A 20037-nucleotide genomic window follows, 5' to 3' on the forward strand; every position below is an offset into this window, starting at 1 on the left:
GAATCATATATTTATGCATACCAGTTTTGAAGACATTCAGCTTGCATAATGGTAACAGAGGAAAACATACGTAGATATTTATGGGGTATTCCCAGCTCTAGCTTCTTGAACCCAGGTGTCCAAGGTTCATCTTTATCTCCTCTTCAGGTCATCATAATGGTGATGACACTGCTCAACTGTGTGGGGGATACCATTAACACTGGTAAATTCCATGGCCAACCAATCCCAGGTCTCCGCCTTACACTCCGAGCCCTGGAAACTGCCCTGCAGAAGCCTGGGCTCATGCATTTTTGCCAGGAGTCCAACAAAAACCCTGGACTCCTGAACACCTGATCTCTGCAGCCGAAAGTGTGAACCTTTACCAGCACTGCCTGCATAACACCAGCAGATCAGACTCGAAACACAGTTTCAAAATTCCTGCCTATTGCACCTAATATAGGTTGTTTTCCCACCCTTACACGTCACTGAGTAACATTCCAAAAAGTGCACTGTTGCTTAATAGCCCACAAACCAGCTAAGCTCTGCTAAGCAGTGCGAATAGTCACACAACCGGGGATTTAGCTCAGCTTAGCACCACGCACACATAAGTAACATTTAACATGTTTAAGCAGTGCTCAGCCCAGTGCAGCAGTGCCATTTTTCACAAATTTGATTTTAAAATTAAACATATATAATAAATTAAATTACAGACATCTTATCATTGCTACAGTCTTGAGCCCAGGACCTGCTAAACATTTGGCTGTATCTCTACCCATTTAGCTGCTTGGATATGATGAAAGCTAGTATACCTTGGCATATACTACTTGGCTACCTGTTAGTGTTGCTAAGCACCATGACACACTGCTCAAATGCACTTAAATAGACCCAGACAAAAATAATTAATTACGTCCAGTTTTTATTTTTAGATGTCTAGCAACTGTTGGCTATATATGTATTAGCACCTCTTGTCTCTGTGGTGCTCTGCACCTCGCAAACAGAAATTAAAAATATAAAAGAGAAAACATACACAAATATTTCAAATAACAAAAATACACAATTATGATAATTAATGACATCCGGTTTCTATTTTTAGATGTCTGGCATGTGTTAGCTGTCTATCTGTGAGCACAGCTTGGCATTACGGTGCTCTGCACCATGACATGCAAACATGCAAAAAAAAAAAAAAAGAAAAAATAATTAAAATAAACTATTACACATTTGACCCAATTCACGGCATTTCAACAGTAGAGGGGAGCAGTGCAGGCCATCCACAACCATGGGTAGCCTCTGCACTTCTCCCTACACTGATACAATAACCCTGTTCCTATGCTCTACCTCAGCAGTGTGCTAGCTGCCGAGGGGGAACTGTGGACATGTACATGGACACATAGTCCGTGTAGGGCCTACATGGATTTTATTAAATCCTGGGGAGTATCTATTAAGTTTGTAATATTTTGTAAACACCTTACAATATGTCAGCAATCACTCAGGTTATACACATATGGTCAGCAGCATGTTGTTCTTCCAACTGAGAGCATTCACATGATGCTAAGCAACTCTACTAATTGGTAGTGACATATTTAGAAAAAGATGAAATTCATGACAATATAAATACTATGCAAACCAACAACCTATAGCTCTTTACCTGCACTATACAGAGGTTAAATATAAATACAGTTGTATTTGCCATTGTTTAAGCTTTACAATGAAATCTTTCAGTACTTTGTATATAGCATTGTTGTGGAATTATTAATGAAAATATGAACCAGCAATATTTGATGCCTAGAAGCATTAGTAGGATGCAACTGTAGAAGCACCTGTAAGCTTCACTCAGCTGTAATTAGTTGATCAGCTATGAAGTCCATATGCTGTCAATCTGCTGAAAGATTGCCCCATTGGAAGGAGTCAAAGGCCTACTTAAAATCAGCAAACAAAGCCAAAGCTGGCTGAGGAACATTTTAAAGGTCCAGAATGTATAACATAAGGGTATGTTGGTGGTCTGCACTGCTTTTTCCTTTGATAAAACCAGACTGCATATCCAAAATGAGTTAAGCTACAGAAGATTCCAATCTTTTAAAAAGAATTTAGGCATAAAATTTAACACCCACATTGATAAGGGAAACATGTCCATAGTTTGTTACAGGAGTATTATTTTTACCAGGCTTAGGCAAGACTTTAATAACTGAGACAATAGAAGACACATTAATAGTCAGAGAGGATTGGAAGAAAAAAAGACAAGTTAAGCATGGAGGCGAGATATTTTTTGGCTTAGTAAAATTCAGCATAAAGGCCATCTGTCCCTGAGGCTTTGCCTCTGGCAGCTACAACTATCACCCAGCAAACTTCTTGATCAGAGATAGGTGTCACCAAAAAGGCCTTTTTCACCATTGACAGACATAGTACTCTTGATTTCCTAAGCAGATTAGCTGTTCCATCAGGATCCTGAAAAACAGAAGACTCACTAGCTCCACTACATAATTCCTCAAATAATTTAACAAATAATTGATTTATACCTGTAGAAGATATCAATAACTCTTTACCAGAGGAATCTCTAGCACCAGCTATGATGTCAGATCTTCTATGAAGTTCCAGCCTATAGGCCAGCAGTTTAACACGCCTACTCCCTTTTTCCCAAGTTTGTAATGTAACATGATCTAAGAAGAGCTGTGACTTTTCATTCATAACTGTATTAAGTTGATGACCCTCTCACATTTCTTCAGTGTTGCAAATTTTTTTAAAACGTCTTGTTTATATCTAGACCATAAGTTCAAAGCTTTTCATCATTTGGCATATGAGTTAGTAGCCCTTCCGCATTAATTTTCAATATGTATTGGTCATATTCTGATGCAAGTCTAATTAACAAACCCTTGAAGTTGGATATAACCTCCTTATCATATACAATACCAAGTTATACAATCTTTAATGCAAAAGGAGGCTATTGGTTAGGATAGTCCAGTGAAAAGTTTATTGAAACTGAAACCCCCTACCATACCATCATGAAAGTCTGACCCCACAAACCTTCACTAGTTAAGTGCATGCATAGGCTACTGTATTTGCAATGCTAAATGCTAAAGGGATTTAATTTCTGCAAAGAGAAGTCATTGACCTGGTCTTGCTGGTGAAAGATTTTACAGTGAAAATTAACACGTTGAGAGTGTGCTCTTCTATTTTATTTGCTCAGAATGTTTTGCAGTTGTATGCAGATCATTTCTAGCATCTACTGTGACATAATTTGGCTGGTATGATTATAGAGAAAATTTGAGTAAACAATGAAACTAATAAATGGGACAACACACTGTAATCTTCATTCTTTGCAAACTCACTTGCATCTTTACGATGAGAAGTATAAATTGGAATAAAATTAATTGTAAAATAAAGATGCTTCACAACATGACCAATACACTTGAAGCTCCAACTTTATTGTTTGTCCATACCTTAATTAGTATACTGGAAGGCGGGTTAGTATTAAAACAATGTTTCATACCCTTAATGATACTATTGATCAGTGATTCATCCCTTAAAATTAAAATATCTGTTTTCCATCTTATCTGCATCTCTGAGTATTTTTGTGGATGGAATTCAAAGAAACAGCTGTCTGCACAAATGGATAGATTAACCATAGCATCATTAGAATTGCAAACCAAATTAGCCATAGTTAAAAACAATCAATCCTACTATATGACATAGCCTGAGGAAACTATGTGAAGACTGTTTCTGAGGGATTTGGTATTTTCCATATATCAAAAATATCAAATGTTACAAACCTCCCTGATAACCTTTTGAGCTTTAATATGGATTGCTTCTGCCCCTACTGGAGTCAAACAAAACATTCAAATCCTCAGCTAAAATAATTTTACAGCATCTCTTCCCATGATTTTAACCACACTGAAAAGGCCAATGAAGAACAGGGGATCATCCTTGTTAGGGACGTAAACAGAAGCAAACATTCATATGCCTTCAGGAGAAGAAAAAATGCATACATTCTACCATCCTTAATTGCCTGCAGTGTTATGCAACAACTTCCATTTAAGAGTAGATTTTTATTTATAGCAGTATACCCTTTTGGGTCTATATTATGAAATCAAAAACCCATTTCACAGAATACCACAACACCGACACACATAGCCCGAGCTGCAAATAAGCTGAACCCTCTAAACCACGAAATTTAAATCTCGAATTGTCATAGTCGGCCAACACCACCACTCGCTACATACTATGTACCCAAACATAATAAATAAAACACATACATACACTAATCCAAACAGAAAAAAGCAGTTACCAAATAATATGGAAATAATTTATTCTTCAGATAAATACGATGGCAGGTAAAAAACAAAATAAAATCCAAACCCTACTTCTAACCCTACACTAAACTTTACATACATTACCAGTCTATGCACTTACTTTAACCCACACCCTAACCCTAAGGTCCATAACTGTCGCACACTTACCTTATGGAGCTATACCACAGATGGGCAAACCATGACAGTTCAACATTTCGCATTTCGCAGTTTTGGACATTCGCCGTTACCGTAGTTCACGCTATATGTGTTGCTCAATTCAGATTCACTAAAACAGGTTTTCAATCTCATAATATAGACCCACCTTTCTTATTTTGAATGTAAACTTTGCTACCCCAAAAAGAAGTTACAATTCTTATGCTTTTTTTGGCAATTTCACATTCGTGTCAGAAAAACAAATATCATGGCATTCTTTTCTAGCCACTTTTCAATCATCTTTCTTTTCCATGAAGAAGAAAGACCATAAACATTACAGACTAATAAATGCAACATACCATCAGTGCATTTATCACAAGAATAATTAACTTAATCTTCTTCTTCTCTTTGAGCTGTTCCCATTAGGGGTTGCCACAGTGGATTATCTCTTTCCATTTCTTCCTGTCCTCTGCATCTTGCTCTGTCACACCAACCACCTGCATGTCCTCTCTCACCACATCCATAAACCTTATCTTAGGCCTTCCTCTTTTCCTCTTACCTGGCAGCTCCATCCTTAGCATCCTTTTCCCAATATACCCGGCATTCCTCCTCAGCACATGTCCAAACCAACACAATCTCGCCTCTCTGACTTTGTCTCCAAAATGTCCAATCTGAGCTGACCCTCTAATATACTGATCCCTAATCCTGTCCTTCCTTGTCACACCCAGTGCAAATCTTAACATCTTTAACTCTGCCACTTCCAGCTCTGACTCCTGCCTTTTTGTCAATGCCACTGTCAACAACGTATATAACATAGCTGGTCTCACTACCATCTTTTAGACCTGCTCTTTCACTCTTACTGGTACCCATCTGTCACAAATCACTCCTGCCACTCTTCTCCACCCATTCCACCCTGCCTGTACTCTCTTCTTCAACTCTCTTCCACACTCACCATTATTCTGAAATGTTGTTCCCAAGTACTTAAACTCATCCAACTTCATCAACTCTACTCCCTGCATCCTCACCATTCCTCTATCCTCCCTCTCATTCACACACATAAATTCTGTCTTAGTCCTGCTAACCTTCATTCCTCTCCTCTCTAGAGCATAGCTTCACCTCTCCAGGGTCTCCTCAACCTGGTCCCTACTTGCACTGCAGATCACAATTTCATCTGCAAACATCATAGTCCATGGGGCCTCCTATCTGATCTCGTCTTTCAACCTGTCCATCACCATTGCAAATAAGAAAGGGCTCAGAGCTGATCCTTGATGTAATCTCACCTCCACCTTAAACGCATCTGTCACTCCCACTGCAGACTTCACCACTGAAAAACACTACCTTCGTACATATCCTGTACAACACTTGCATACTTCTCTGCCACTCCTGACTTCCTCATACAATACCACAATTCCTCTCTAGGCACTCTATCATATGCTTTCTCCAAGTCCACAAAGAAACAATCCAGTTCCTTCTGACCTTCTCTATATTTCTCCATCAACACTCTCAGACAAAACATCACATCTGTAGTGCTTTTTCCCAGTATGAAACCATGCTGCTGATCACTAATCATCACCTCCCTTCTTAATCTAGCTTCCACTACTCTTTCCCATACCTTCAAGCTGTGACTGATCAGTTTTATCCCTCTATAGTTACTACAGCTCTGCACATCACCCTTATTCTTAAAAAATGGGTACCAAAACACTTTTTCTCCACTCCTCAGGCACCCTCTGATGTTCTAAGATTTCATTAAACAATCTGGTTAAAAGCTCCCCTGCCATTTCTCCTAAGCGTCTCCATGCTTCCACAGGTATGTCGTCTGGACCAACAGCCTTTCCATTCTTCATCCTCTTCATAGCTCTCCTTACTTCCTCCTTGCTATTCTGTTTCACTTCCTGATTCACTATCCCCACATCATCCAACCTTTTCTCTCTCTCATTCTCTTCATATATCAGCCCCTCAAAGTACTTTTTCCATCTGCTCAACACACTCTCCTCACTTGTGAGTACATTTCCCTTACGATCCTTTATCACTCTTACCTGCTGCACATCTTTCCTAGCTCGGACCCTCTGTCTAGCCAGTCAGTACAGGTCCCTTTCTCCCTCTTTAGTGTCCAGCCTTTCATACAACTCTCTATATGCCTTATCCTTAGCCTTCGCCACCTCTCTCTTTGCCATGCTCCTCATCTCCTTATACTCTTATCTACTTTCTTCATCTCTCTGACAATCCCACTTCTTCTTCACCGGCCTCTTCCTCTGTGTACTCTCCTGTACTTCCTCATTCCACCACCAGGTCTCCTTGTCCTCTTTCCTCTGTCCAGATGCCACACCAAGCACCTTTATATTAACTTAATCAACACACAATTTATTCTAAGAAAACTATAGACATCACAACAAAAACACTATGGCTAAATGCGATATTCCTATCAAATCACATGGATTCAAATGTCACACAGGAAGGTGTCGGGGGATCAGGTATGTTAGACCTGGTGAACAAGGAGAGGTACTAGGAGAGGCTGATGGTCAGCTGTGATGGAGCAAAGTTACTTAAAAAAGTTTTTCTCACAACACGCAATGGTGCCGTCACCATAGGCCTTGTACAGCTGTGCAGTGCTTGTCTATGAATCACAAATGAAACCCAGTGCATGTGTGTGTGTGTGTGTGTGTGTGTGCGTGTGTGTGTGTGTGTGTGTGTGTGTGTGTGTGTGTGTGCGTGTGTGTGTGTGTGTGTGTGTGTGTGTGTGTGTGTGTGTGTGTGTGTGTGTGTGTGTGTGTATGTATGTGTGCGTGTGTGTGCTTACATGTGTGTTTGCGATTCTTTATGTACTTGCACATGCATAAATATGCACATCTGTGTTTGTGCATGCATACTGTGAGTGTATGCTTGTGTGCACGCGCGCGTGCACGTGTGTGTGTGTGTGTGTGTGTGTGTGTGTGTGTGTGTGTGTGTGTGTGTGCGCGTGTGTGTGTGTGTTTGTATTATGGATATTACCTTGCTGTCTCTTCTTCTGACCAAATAAATAAAAGGGAATCTGCAATACATATACTACCACTATACTGTTCAACATATTCACTATTGGGTACTCCTCATATGTACTTTATTCATTTTCCAATGCATGTTTTATACTCTTTTTTGGTGCAAGTAAGCTATGTCTCATCCTGGCTTTTAATGGGAATGCGGCAGAGAGCCAGGTCTGGATGAGTAACAAATCTGTTACAGAACTCTCAACCACATACAGCCTCCTGCTCATTGATACGCACCATATGCAGAATACTTGCATTTAATGGGATCTTCAATTCCCTATCACAATGCTGTTAGGAGATGGGATGAAATCAGAAATTCTAACCGAATCACTCTTGGACACAAGATGATGCAGACTCCATGAGGAACCAAGCTACAAAACTAAGTATTGCAAAACAGCAACATTAACCACTGCACCCCCAATACCACTGGCATTTACTCCAAATGCCTCTAAATATGTGGATTAATCTGAAATCAGTATAGACAGTCACCGCTGCCATTTAAAACTTTTTAAATTCTAGGAAATCTCAGGTAATGTTTATACTTGTAGAAGGATATAAAACTAAGTTTTAGTAGTTGCCCCTATTCAATACAAAGTTCTGAGCCTCCCCGAGATATCTGATTACTTGAACAAAGGAGGTTCTATCCATTCCAATCACAGGTGGAAAATATTTTCTAGCCTTGCAGGATATGTGAGCATTAGTACAGAGAAGGTAAAATCCCATGGTATAAATAATACTTAATTTCATTGTCTGGCAAATGCCTGCAAAGATAAAAACAGTAGTTATGGTTGACTTGTTCCTTTGGGAAAGTAGATATCCTAAAATATCAAGTTAGTGATAGCAAGTGCTATAGATTTATATACAGGGCCTAAAGCTATTTCATAAATTGCAGTTCCATTACATATTCAGTGTTCAATTTCTCCAAGTCTTTTGGGTTTCTAATACTATTAAAGTTCACAAAATTAGTATTGTTTCAGTCTTTGATATTAGCCAAAAGTGCTCTTCACAGCACCCACAATGTGCCCAGAACAATCTCCTTCTGCAATTCAGTATGGAAAGTGAGATGAAGTCTCAACGTATTGAAAGATGAAAGGGAAATGTATACAATGTCATAACATCTTTCCTGAAAATACAGAAACTTTGACATGAGAGTTGCCTAAACAGTGCATTTGTTTATTCTGGAGTATAGAATTTAAACAGATGTAGTTTATGGAGCACGGTGATTATGTTTCAGTATCTGGAAAAAGACAAATCAGTTAAGCACTACTATAGCATGAAACCAGATCATATCAAAAGCCGGCAAAACACTTAGCACATTTTTTCCTGTAACTAGTAGTGCATGATAAAACTACATGCACTACAAAGATTTATGACAGAGACACTAATAAAGAGACTTAATTATGTGTTCTCAACATGGAAGGAAAGATTCACCTCTTGGCATTCATGTCTTAAACATATAATAAGCAGGTTATGATTGTCAACCAACACATAATCTGCTATGTTATGCATCAGAAAATGCAAGACACTATCTGATAACTAGAAGAGATAATAGGCTGATATATTACCACAACTGGTATGGATAGATATATACTTCCTCTTAGTCAACATGCAACATGGCCATGCCAAACCATCAACGTTGTGAATGAATCAATGAACAACTTAATGCCTGTCTTCATCCTTATCTACTTAAACAGGACCACTTTTGTGCATTCAAAGGCATTCACTACTCAAATATCTGCAGATTATTTCCATGTGTTTTTGTTTCTGTGGACATTTTTTTCTTGTATGTTTTCCTTGTATTGTACAGAACAGCAGGATTTTTCCTTTCAGCTACTCTATGCACAGAATTACTGTCTTGTTAATACACTGTCATTCTGTATTAAAACAGTTTATCTGCATTTGACAGTTATGGATAAGTGCAATAGAATCTGCAAAAAAGCCTGCATACCATCTTGTGAAGTAATCTTTTAATTTTGCCTGCAATTTTAAGCTTGTAACTAAGCTAGTCACCTGGAAAGCATGAGTGACAATAAATAATTTAACATTCATTTTCAGCTCTACATTACTTCTTGAAAATTTAGTGTTGGATTGCATAGAAACTGTTTAAAATGTCAAGGCAATCTAATACCACTATGCAACAAGTTGTGTGACCTTATCTGCATGCTTGAATGATATAAGGGCCTTCTTGTATAAATACAAAGCTCATTTTCAAAATGCAGAACTGTTTGTGTTACTGTTGTTAGAATATAAAGTTAATATTTATAACATTTATAATATTTATAATATAACAATTGCCAAAATAAAAAAATGGCATATGTGATTATAATTAGTTTTTATTCCTTTGAACATCATTATCTGAGATATAAAATATGACTAACAGACTTACGGTTCCCTGAATGTGAACAAATCCTACACTACAGCAGTTTTTCAACACTTTTTAGATGCTGGTATATAGGTAATCATTTGAAATGTTCGTACCCACTACAGCCAGTCTGGAAACAGGGAGACTGAATGGCTGAAAGACTGGACCTAGATATACTAAGTTCATGATGTCATTTCTCAGAATAGTCTCTTTTCACTGAGGTATGATGATCTTAAGTTCATAGCTTCATAGGTTCATAGGTGCTTACTAGGCTAACAACCACAAGGGCCTTTTTAAGTGTAGCCATGCATCCCAAATTTCTAACAAGTTCTGTTACCCTTGATAAGTGTAAGAAGGGACTTGGGAGATGAAACATTTACAAGCAGGGGCCTGAGATATAAACTGTTTACAGATTGCCTGTGTCTATTTGAGACATAGGTGCCAAGCCAGGGATGAATTTCCTGTTCCCCCTCCAATTGTCCAAGTTACACATGAATTGGGTTAGGGAGAAACTCTGCTTCACATGGACGGGGAGCCTGTTCCAGAGACTGGGGTGTCTCTGAGATACACACCTGTCTCTTCAGCAGGTCCTGTTTATATCACACAAGGTTTAGTTCTTTAGAATGGGTAATTCTGGTGCTGCTTATTTTGCTTATATGCAGGATGTCCATTAGAGAGGGGTCTGGCAGTACCCTGTATGCCAGGCATAGATGTACCCTCAACAAACTGTAGGAGACATAATACAGGGATAGGACATTGAGATGATTTGCATTGGTCATTTTACTTACTCCCTGTATTCTTTTAGTGAGGAACCTCGGTGGACATTCCATTTGTTGGCTATGCCTGGTTAGGAACATACTGGTCTGATGAATGCCGGATACATTAGAACAATGACTTCTTTGGACCTATATGTCATACCTTTGTTTATATGTTGCACAATATAGAAAGATTCCTCACTACTCTAGACACACAATGGTCGAAGGCCAGATTACTGTCTATGTGTGTCCCCAAGTCCCTGAATATTGGGTCAACTGTAAGGGGTGTGTTGTCAATATGATAGTTACCAGGGATAGATGACTTCTCAAAGAATACTATTATGCATTTCTTGGCAGCTAGTTTAAATCCATGGCTCTGACACTAGTTGTTTGTCTGTGTCACCCCTTCCTGGAGAACATTTGCAATGGTGTGGGATTGAAAGACAGCTCCTAATTTGCAACCATCTGCAAATTTAGTCAGCTAGAGACCATTGACATTGGCATTAACTTCAGAGAAGTAAATTCCAAAAAAGAGTGATCCAAGGATTAATCCCTGAAAGACTTCGCTTGTGACTGGACTCTTTGTAGAGGTAGTCTACCAATTTTAACTTCCTGGGTCCTGTCTGTGTGCCAGTTGGCTATCCACAGGGTGACGTATGGGTTTGTACCTAACCTCTTGAGTTTGTCAACAATGCCCAAATAGGGTATTGTGTCAAATGTCTTGGCCAGGTCAAAGTAGGCAGTATGAACCATTTTGCCCTCATCCATTGCTTTAGTGACCTCTTAAGGGAAGTCCATCAGGGTGAGAAGGCATCATCTGCCCTTGATGAAACCAAAGTGCTTGGGATCCAGTCTAGAGGTTTACTATATTATTACTGATCATTTCCATGATCATTCTTTCCATGGCATTGCATATAAGACTAGTGAAACTTATGGGTCTGTGGTTTCTAGGGTCTGTAGATGTCTACACCAGTCTTATATCTTTCTCTCTCTCTCTCTCTCTCTCTCTATATATATATATATATATATATATATATATATACATATGTGTGTGTGTGTGTGTGTGTATGTATATATACCTATGTGTATATAGATAGATAGATAGATAGATAGATGGATGATATATTCTGGGGGTGCTCCCACCACAAAAGAAGTTTTAGGGAGAAGAACAATTTTTGAGATTCACTCTTCTGCTAGGCTTTTTTTTTTTTTTTTTTTTTTTTATTTTGTTTTTTAATTTCAATAGAGATCCTGCTGTATATCACATGTCCCATATTAATAATTCCATGAACTCTAATCATACCCTGACGTAGGAATGGGGCACATTTCAGTCATGGTATTAGAAACCTAAAAAGCTTAAAACAATTAAACAGTAAGAAACTAAATAATATTCAGTGGCTGAACAGTAGTCTATTACTGCCTCTGTATTATTTATTAATCTAAAATCTCTTTCAGTCCTTTTTAAAACCTGTGATAAAAATGATGCAATACTGCAACAAAGAAGGTGCATAAAAGCAGTTTAAGTGGTTAACAGTATTCAATCCTGGATTCATCATTATTGTTACAGGCTCCATGTAGGTGAAAAAAAGATGCTAGTACCATGTTCTAGGACCCCTCCTGTTCGGTAGACTCTTCTCAGAGGTACAGGCAAGCATAGGAGGACTATGGCTGACAAAGTTCGCAGATGACTGCAAACTAACGGCCATAATTGATTCTCCGGCTGATACAGACACCCTTTAGATGGGTCTCACTGAGACGGATACCTGGTGTCAAAATCATGGCCTCAAGCTAAATGCCCAAAAGGGTATAGTCATCCCCTTTGGAAAAAACAAAGTACCCGCAAACTACCACAAAGGCGGTAGTCCCCTAAATACAGAAAATGTAATAAGGGATCTGGGGACCCAAGTAGATAGTAATCTCTCCTTTGATAATCATATTGCCAAGGTGGTTAGAAAATCTTTCTGTGTGGCCCACCTAATCACAAAAGGGTTCACATCTAGAATAAAAGAGGTTATTGTGCCTCTCTACTCATCACTCATTAGACACATCATAGAATACAACGCCCTATTTGGGATGTACCTTACAAGACACCTGCAACAGCTGGAAAGACCACAAAAGTACCTCACCAAGAGGATTACTGGCCTCAAGCAGATGACCTATGCAGCCAGACTCAAGAAACTCCAGCTGTACTCGGTTGCATACCGCTTACTCAGAAGTGATCTCTGTCTGACATACAAGGCCATGTCCAACCCAGAATTGATGGACATGCTCCACCTAAAAAAAAAAACAAATCCCAGAGAGCCACACGCTCTAGAGATATAAACCTCACCACAACAATAAATAGGACATGCTGGAGGGATAGATTCCTGTCCCAGAGACTCCACATGCTTTGGAACAGGATTCCAGTATATATCAGGCAGAGCCCCTCACTAACACTCTTCAAGAGAAACCTTGATGGGTGGACGGGAAACAGAAATTTTTTCCTGGGGATCACTGCAGTGGCTCTGCTGGACAGTGGCACAGGGATTTAATGGCTCTGCTGGACAGAGGCACAGGGAACTAATCTAAGGGGGAGGCGAAAGCCAAAACATTCTGGCTAGGCTTATGAATGCCCTTGGGCAGATAGCCTAGTACGTACCTATGAACCTATGTTAAAAATTCCTAACAGCTAAACAATGAAATCAAATAGTGTCTGTTCTGTCTTGCTGAACTGTAGACAAGGCTATGCAATGTAGTCAAATTAACAGAATCTTCTATTTTTCAATTTCTGGAAAAGAAATATATGCATCTTATTCTAAACCCTTGCATATTGTCCACTAATTCACATACCATCAATACCCAGCTGCACAACAACTTACAAGTGCAGCATTTTGTAGCCACATCCCAAGTAATTTAGATCTCTGTGCATCACAGATATGTTCTGTCTTATGAAAGGAGAGCAGTGCTTTGATTTACTCATGCTCAAACAGAGCAGCTTCTGTGATGGATGCACATGACTATTACCTGTATTACATCCATTCATGTCTACAGGAAACACTGTTTTTATTAACTGAGCAGACATTTGTTACATAGATCAGTGTACTCAGCCCTATACTGCTACAATGCACTTGATGGGTCACCTATACAATAAGCAGTTTGTAGACATTTGCAGGAAGGCTTTAATAAGATGCAGACACAGCGACCTATGCCTATCCCTTGAGCTGCATTATAGTGATTGCTATAGCATCTGGAGTTTGAAGCTTTTCTTTAGTTAAATGGTATGTAGATGTACTTTGGTTATAATTTATTCTTACATTGATTTATCATGTTGTTTACAAAATATATAAGGTGTCCTGATAGTTGTCTAAATAAAGAAGTGGATTGTGTGAACGTTCACTCAATTACTTTTCCTACACCTATCTTTTTTTGGAATCAGCCATCAACTTTATTGTTCAGTACCCTTAAATATATAAACAAATTACCGTTCATATAAACACCAAAGAAAGAAAATCTTAAAATTTGCTGTAGTGTTACTAAACCATATTTAATAGGACAAATCGCTCAAACTTTAAAAAACACAGTGGTGTGTCTCAGCATTTTAGTGACACCAGTTAAACTCTAAACACGAAACACTAGTTACCTGCAACTGCTTCTCCCTTTTTCTATTATTATCACTATCATTATTAAGATGCTTCTGTCCTTGCAGTCATGCTTTGATTGCTTTCCCGATGCTTTCAGTTTTCTTTACATCACTAGTTTTGTTTAGATAGGAATTGTCTGCAGCAAACATATAGCATTAAGGTTACTCCTATCTGCATGTGCTTGCCTGCTATGGAGAATTCCACAGTTATCTATATAAACCCTAATTACATCTGCCTACTAGATGATTCAGTTGTGCATTATCTGACACAAGGCCCTCACCTGAGACAAGAAGGCTGCGAAAAAGTTAATGATATGGCATAGAAGTGCAATGCCTCATCCCTTATGAGCATACATATTGTTTCCAATAGTTTTTTAATGTTTATTGCAGACCCAGAATATACACCTTACACCTGCTTACTTGATTCACATATGGACTATCCCTTAAAACTTTCCTTTTTACTTCTAGTTATTGTCTAATAAGCCTAATACCAGTACAGCATGGATTTTTTTCTAAAGCATAAGGATTCTTCATACAGAATTGTGTCTTTTTGGACTTAGAGAAAGCATATGACAGGGTGCCTAGAGAGAACTTGTGGTATTGTATGAGGAAGTTGGGAGTGGCAGAGAAGTATGTAAGAGTAGTACAGGATATGTACGAGGGTAGTGTGACAGTGGTGAGGTCTGCGGTGGGAGTGACTGATGCATTTAAGGTGATGAACAGATTGACAGATGAGATCAGACAGGAGGCCCCATGGAATTTGATGTTTGTAGATGACATTCTGATCTGTAGTGAGAGTAAGAACCAGGTTGAGGAGATCCTGGAGAGGTGGAGATATGCTCTAGTGAGGAGAGGAATGATGGTCAGCAGGACTAAGACAGAATATATGTGGGTGAATGAGAGAGAGGATAGAGGAATGTTGAGGATGCAGGGAGCAGAGTTGGCGAAGGTGGATGAGTTTAAGTACTTGGGATCAACAGTTCAGAGTAATGGTGAGTGTGGAAGAGAGGTGAAGAAGAGAGTACAGGCAGGGTAGAATGGGTGGAGAAGAGTGTCAGGGCTGATTTGTGATAGACGGGAACCAGTAAGAGTGAAAGGGAAGGTCTACAAGAGGGCAGCGAGACCAGCTATGTTATATGGGTTGGAGATGTGGCCCTGACAAAAAGGCAAGTGTCAGAGCTGGACATGGCAGAGTTAAAGATGTTAAGATCTGCACTGGGTGTGAAGAGGATGGACAGGATTAGGAATCATTATATTAGAGAGTCAGCTCAGGTTAGACGGTTTGAAGACAAAGCCAGAGAGGCAAGATTGTATTGGTTTGGACATGTGCTGAGGAGGGATGCTGGGTATATTGGGAAGAGGATGCTAAGGATGGAGCTGCCAGGTAAGAGGAAAAGAGGAAGGCCTAAGATAAGGTTTATGGATGTGTTGAGAGAGGGCATGCAGGTGGTTTGTGTGACAGAGCAAGATGCAGAGGACAGGAAGAAATGGAAACAGATGATCCGCTGTGGTGACCCCTAACGGGAACAGCTGAAAGAAAAGAGAGAGAGAGATAAGGATTCTTCATAAAGAGGTGGAGCTGCCTTGTAAAAGCATTGGCACTCTCTGTGGTTTGGTCACCTTTTTATTTTTTATTTAACATTTTGTTTACCAGGACAGTCCAACTTGGAATGAAGCCAGTTATGAGCAGAGGTCCAGGGATAAACACTCCAGACACATGTCTTTGTAACATGGGAGGAAACAGGAGCACCCAGGGAAAACCCACACAATCACAGGTAGGACATGCAGACTCTGCACAGAAGGCAATCCAGCCGAGAATTGAACTGGAGAACCTCTTGCTGTGAGATGATAATACTACTGCTGCACCATTACGCCATCCAAACCTGCACATTAACTAAACTCACTCATTAATTTTAGCTCACTTTTTTCATAATTTTGGTCATGTATACCATATAGATAGATAGTTAGATAGATAGATAGATAGATAGATAGATAGATAGATAGATAGATAGATAGATAGATAGATAGATACAATTAATAACACTCATTTGTTTTAGAGTATTCACCACCTCTGCATATTCATGCAAATACCCTCTTAAGTATTCAAAAGCTTAAAATCTCCAGGCAAATGGAGGGTTTGATCATGACTTCCTCAGTACTCTTGTTGACAGATTCAATTGGAAAATTTCCATTTTGTTTTCATTACCTTTCAGCCCTCTTAATGCAGCAAACTACTTAAGGGGTTTTCTTGTAATATGGAGGGTATCCTTGTTGGGAACTTGAGAAAACTTACATTTATCTGCTAATAACAAAGTCTGTGCATCTGTACCTAGAAGGCTCAAACTCTCAGTTTCATTAGTTGCTGATAACTTTCTAATGTGGGACTCAGTCGCCATAGAAAAGTCTGCTTGTTGTCCCCTCATCTGGTTTCCCTGAAGAGGCTAAAAGGTGATGAGTGCCCCCACCCCCGGGTCAGTATACAAGCATCATGTACCTGGTAGAGTTCCTTTAGCCTTTTGAAATGTGAGGCTGCCACTCTCTATCCATCTTTGAGTCACACCCTTTCTACCTGAGGAGTTGGTGAGTTTCTGAGCATTGGTATGTTTGGGTGTTTGCCTTGCATGCAAGATGAATATAACTCCATGACATGTCCTACACGTAAGTATTTTCAAAAGCCTTTTGGTTGTTTTACTCTCATGAAACTCTGAATGGCTAGTTATACTATTCCCTCAAGCATTTTTGCTGCTATACAGGCTCTATTACAGATAGGCAGTATAATTATTTGCACTTACTTGGACTTTATATCTTAAGTGTGATGGTTAAAATTTTCATGAGTGCCAAAAGCCCTGCTAATATTTTTTTTTTCAGAAAAAAGTAGGCATTTTCGTTAACCTATTTTTATACCTTTCCTCTGTTGCAAGTCATTGATAAGTAAGATAAATTGATGAAGTGACTACTTAAAAAGGTTATGCCTGAGGACATAGATATGATATTTATGTTGTTAGCTAATTCTATATCCAGCCCAGTATTATGCTAATTTAACAGGTGAACTTTTTATATTAACTCACTCAAGCCTGTAGTGACTTTTTTGTATACTGGTAGTTCATACCCATGCCTCCTTATGGGGTCAACAACTTTTCAGGTCTGGCTTCATTAACTAAGTGATTTACCAGCTAATAATACACAGTGCTAGAAAGAGCTGTATTAACAAAATTATACTATGATTTTTAGTCCATGAAGTCCAGTAGTGGAGAAATTAATATCTATTTGCAATTTATTATTTGTATTGTCATATTGGTGTTCATATTTTCATAACTGAGATACCTACATTTTTTTGAGGTTTATGGTGTGAAACACCATTGTGGAAGACAAGGCAATTCAATGAAAATGCTAATTTATATCACACTATACTAAAAATATTGCTAGTTGTTTGTTAGTAATTATGAAAATAAGTAATTGTCCCATATATACTTAATACTTCAAAAACAAATAACTTACAAACTGTTGCATGATATTACAAGACATTTTAGATATTGAAGGAAGCTGTCTTTGATATTTGCACTGTAAATTGCAACATCTTTAGAAATATCCAGTATTATCTGTATTGCTTAATTATATAATTCAACTTGTGTTTTCATACTTCTGTAAAAATCTCAGTAAACATGCAAATATACAGGAATTTCCTGCTGTCATGTGAAAACTTATGTCTGGCTAATGAAAATGTTCTAACAATATATATCCAGGTTGTATAATTTTCAATTTATGAAAATATGTGAAAGTTTAGGAAAATATCCCCTGGGATTCAACAAACCTGTTTATATCAGAGCACAGAATGCCACAATGATCACCAGAGCCTAACATACAGTTCTCATAGCTCTCAAACTCTTAGTGCAAAAGATCTGTATAAAGCCCAACATAATGCGGGGTGGGGGGCAATGACCCAGAAACAGGACCACATTTAAATATTTGCTATTTTAAACTTAGAAATGTGCTAGAATAACAAGGTTTGTGTTAAGATGCATTTTTGAAGGATTTGAAGTCTGAAACTCAAATGCATGTAATTGTTTAGTGGCATCAGTCCTGAGATCATCCAAGAGATATGGCAGAAAACCACAAATCTTATAAGGAGCAGACCAAAAGATATAAGGCAAACATCTGAACATTCTATGAAAATCTGGACAGTTGAAAGGTATGATAGTTATGTATATGGTCCGCACACAGTACAGGACAGTGTATATAGTGCAGAATATTGTGAAATCTCATTCCTGGCATTCTGTACCAAAGTTATGTAAATGATCTCTAAGGGTACATGGATTGCCATGTAAAATAAACACTCAGGGGAAGTGTGTGCATTCAACAGGGACACACAGATGAATTGTAGGAATAAACACAGTTAGAGAGAGGACAGGTGAAACAACCTATTGTACAGCAGATGAGGGCATGTCAATGGAAGACATTTGTAGCAGCAACACCAATCACATATCAATCTGGTACAGTAGGGACTGCACAGTGACAATGTGTATTATGTGACTGTCACAAAAGGTGACATAACAATGGGAAAGATATCTGTGTGAGATAAGCATCCTTACATGAACAATGCAGAGAACATTTATCAGGGATGTGATATATAATTGGGGTAGGGTGCATATTGCGAAGATGTGCAAACTGATTTGCCTGAATATGAGTATAATCTCAGCATCTCTGGGATACAGGTAAAGGATCACGGGCAACATTAAAAGAAGCACTAGGAAAATAAACCACACATTCACAGGTATCTGTGTCCACAAAATAACACTTGTAAAGCAGCTAAAAACAAGGAGCAGGCACAGGCTAGGCTCCAGGTTAAAAACTGAAACTTTTTAATATAGCACAAGCGCTTTCACAATTGCTTCATCAGGTGCAATAATCACAAGAATACAGGCCTCAAATTTAAATACCACAATTAGCATCACACGATCACTAAAATGTCATTAAAAACATTGTAAAATCTTTAATCAAAATATATATAAATATATATATATAAACAAAGAACATCAGTATATGACAGCATAATATAACTTATAAAACACTATAGACTATTCTAGGTTTGTGCAAACAAATTTTTATTTTCATAGGGGAGGGGATATATGCAATAAGACAAAAGAGCTGGAGGCCAAATGGATAGTAACTCTCAGGGCTGATACTGGACATAGTCTTAATGAGCAGATACCATTAAGACCAAAGTTAAAGTCTAGACCCCTACCAAGATAAATATTTTTTTGCACAAGCCTAGAATAGTCTATAGTGTTTTATAAGTTCATAGGTTCATAGGTTGGTACTAGGCTATCGGCCCTAGGGCCTATACAAGCCTAGCCATAACAATTTATAGTATGCTATCATATATTGCTACAAAAACACCAACTACAGGAAACACAGACAATCTTGTCTTGGAAGAGGAGAGTTCTTCAGATGGAAGATTTATGAAGTTTTGTGGCCAAAGCCGAAGGGACGCCCCAAAGCAGAGTACCCTTCTCTCTACCAGGAAAATAAACATTGGCACATGGAATGTCAGGACCATGTTTGAGCTAAGCAAGGCAGCCCAAGTGGCAGCAGAAATGAGAAATAACAACTTGAGTTTGTTGGGAATCAGCGAGACAAGGTGGACAGGGGCTGGTCAGTGTCGATTATCTACAGGAGAGTTGTTGCTTTATTCTGGACATGAGGAAAGTGAAGCACTTCACTCCCAAGGGGTTGGTCTTATGTTGGCCAAACAGGCCCAGAGAGCCCTGATTGGATGGGAAGCACATGGCCCTAGGATCATCACAGCTTCATTCCGTACAAAGAAGAAGAAAATTGTAATGAATGCGGTCCAGTGCTACGCACCAAC

Source organism: Protopterus annectens, chromosome 3.part1 (assembly GCF_019279795.1).
Source record: "Protopterus annectens isolate FY-2018-M chromosome 3.part1, PAN1.0, whole genome shotgun sequence".
Classification (NCBI taxonomy): Eukaryota; Metazoa; Chordata; order Ceratodontiformes; family Protopteridae; genus Protopterus; species Protopterus annectens.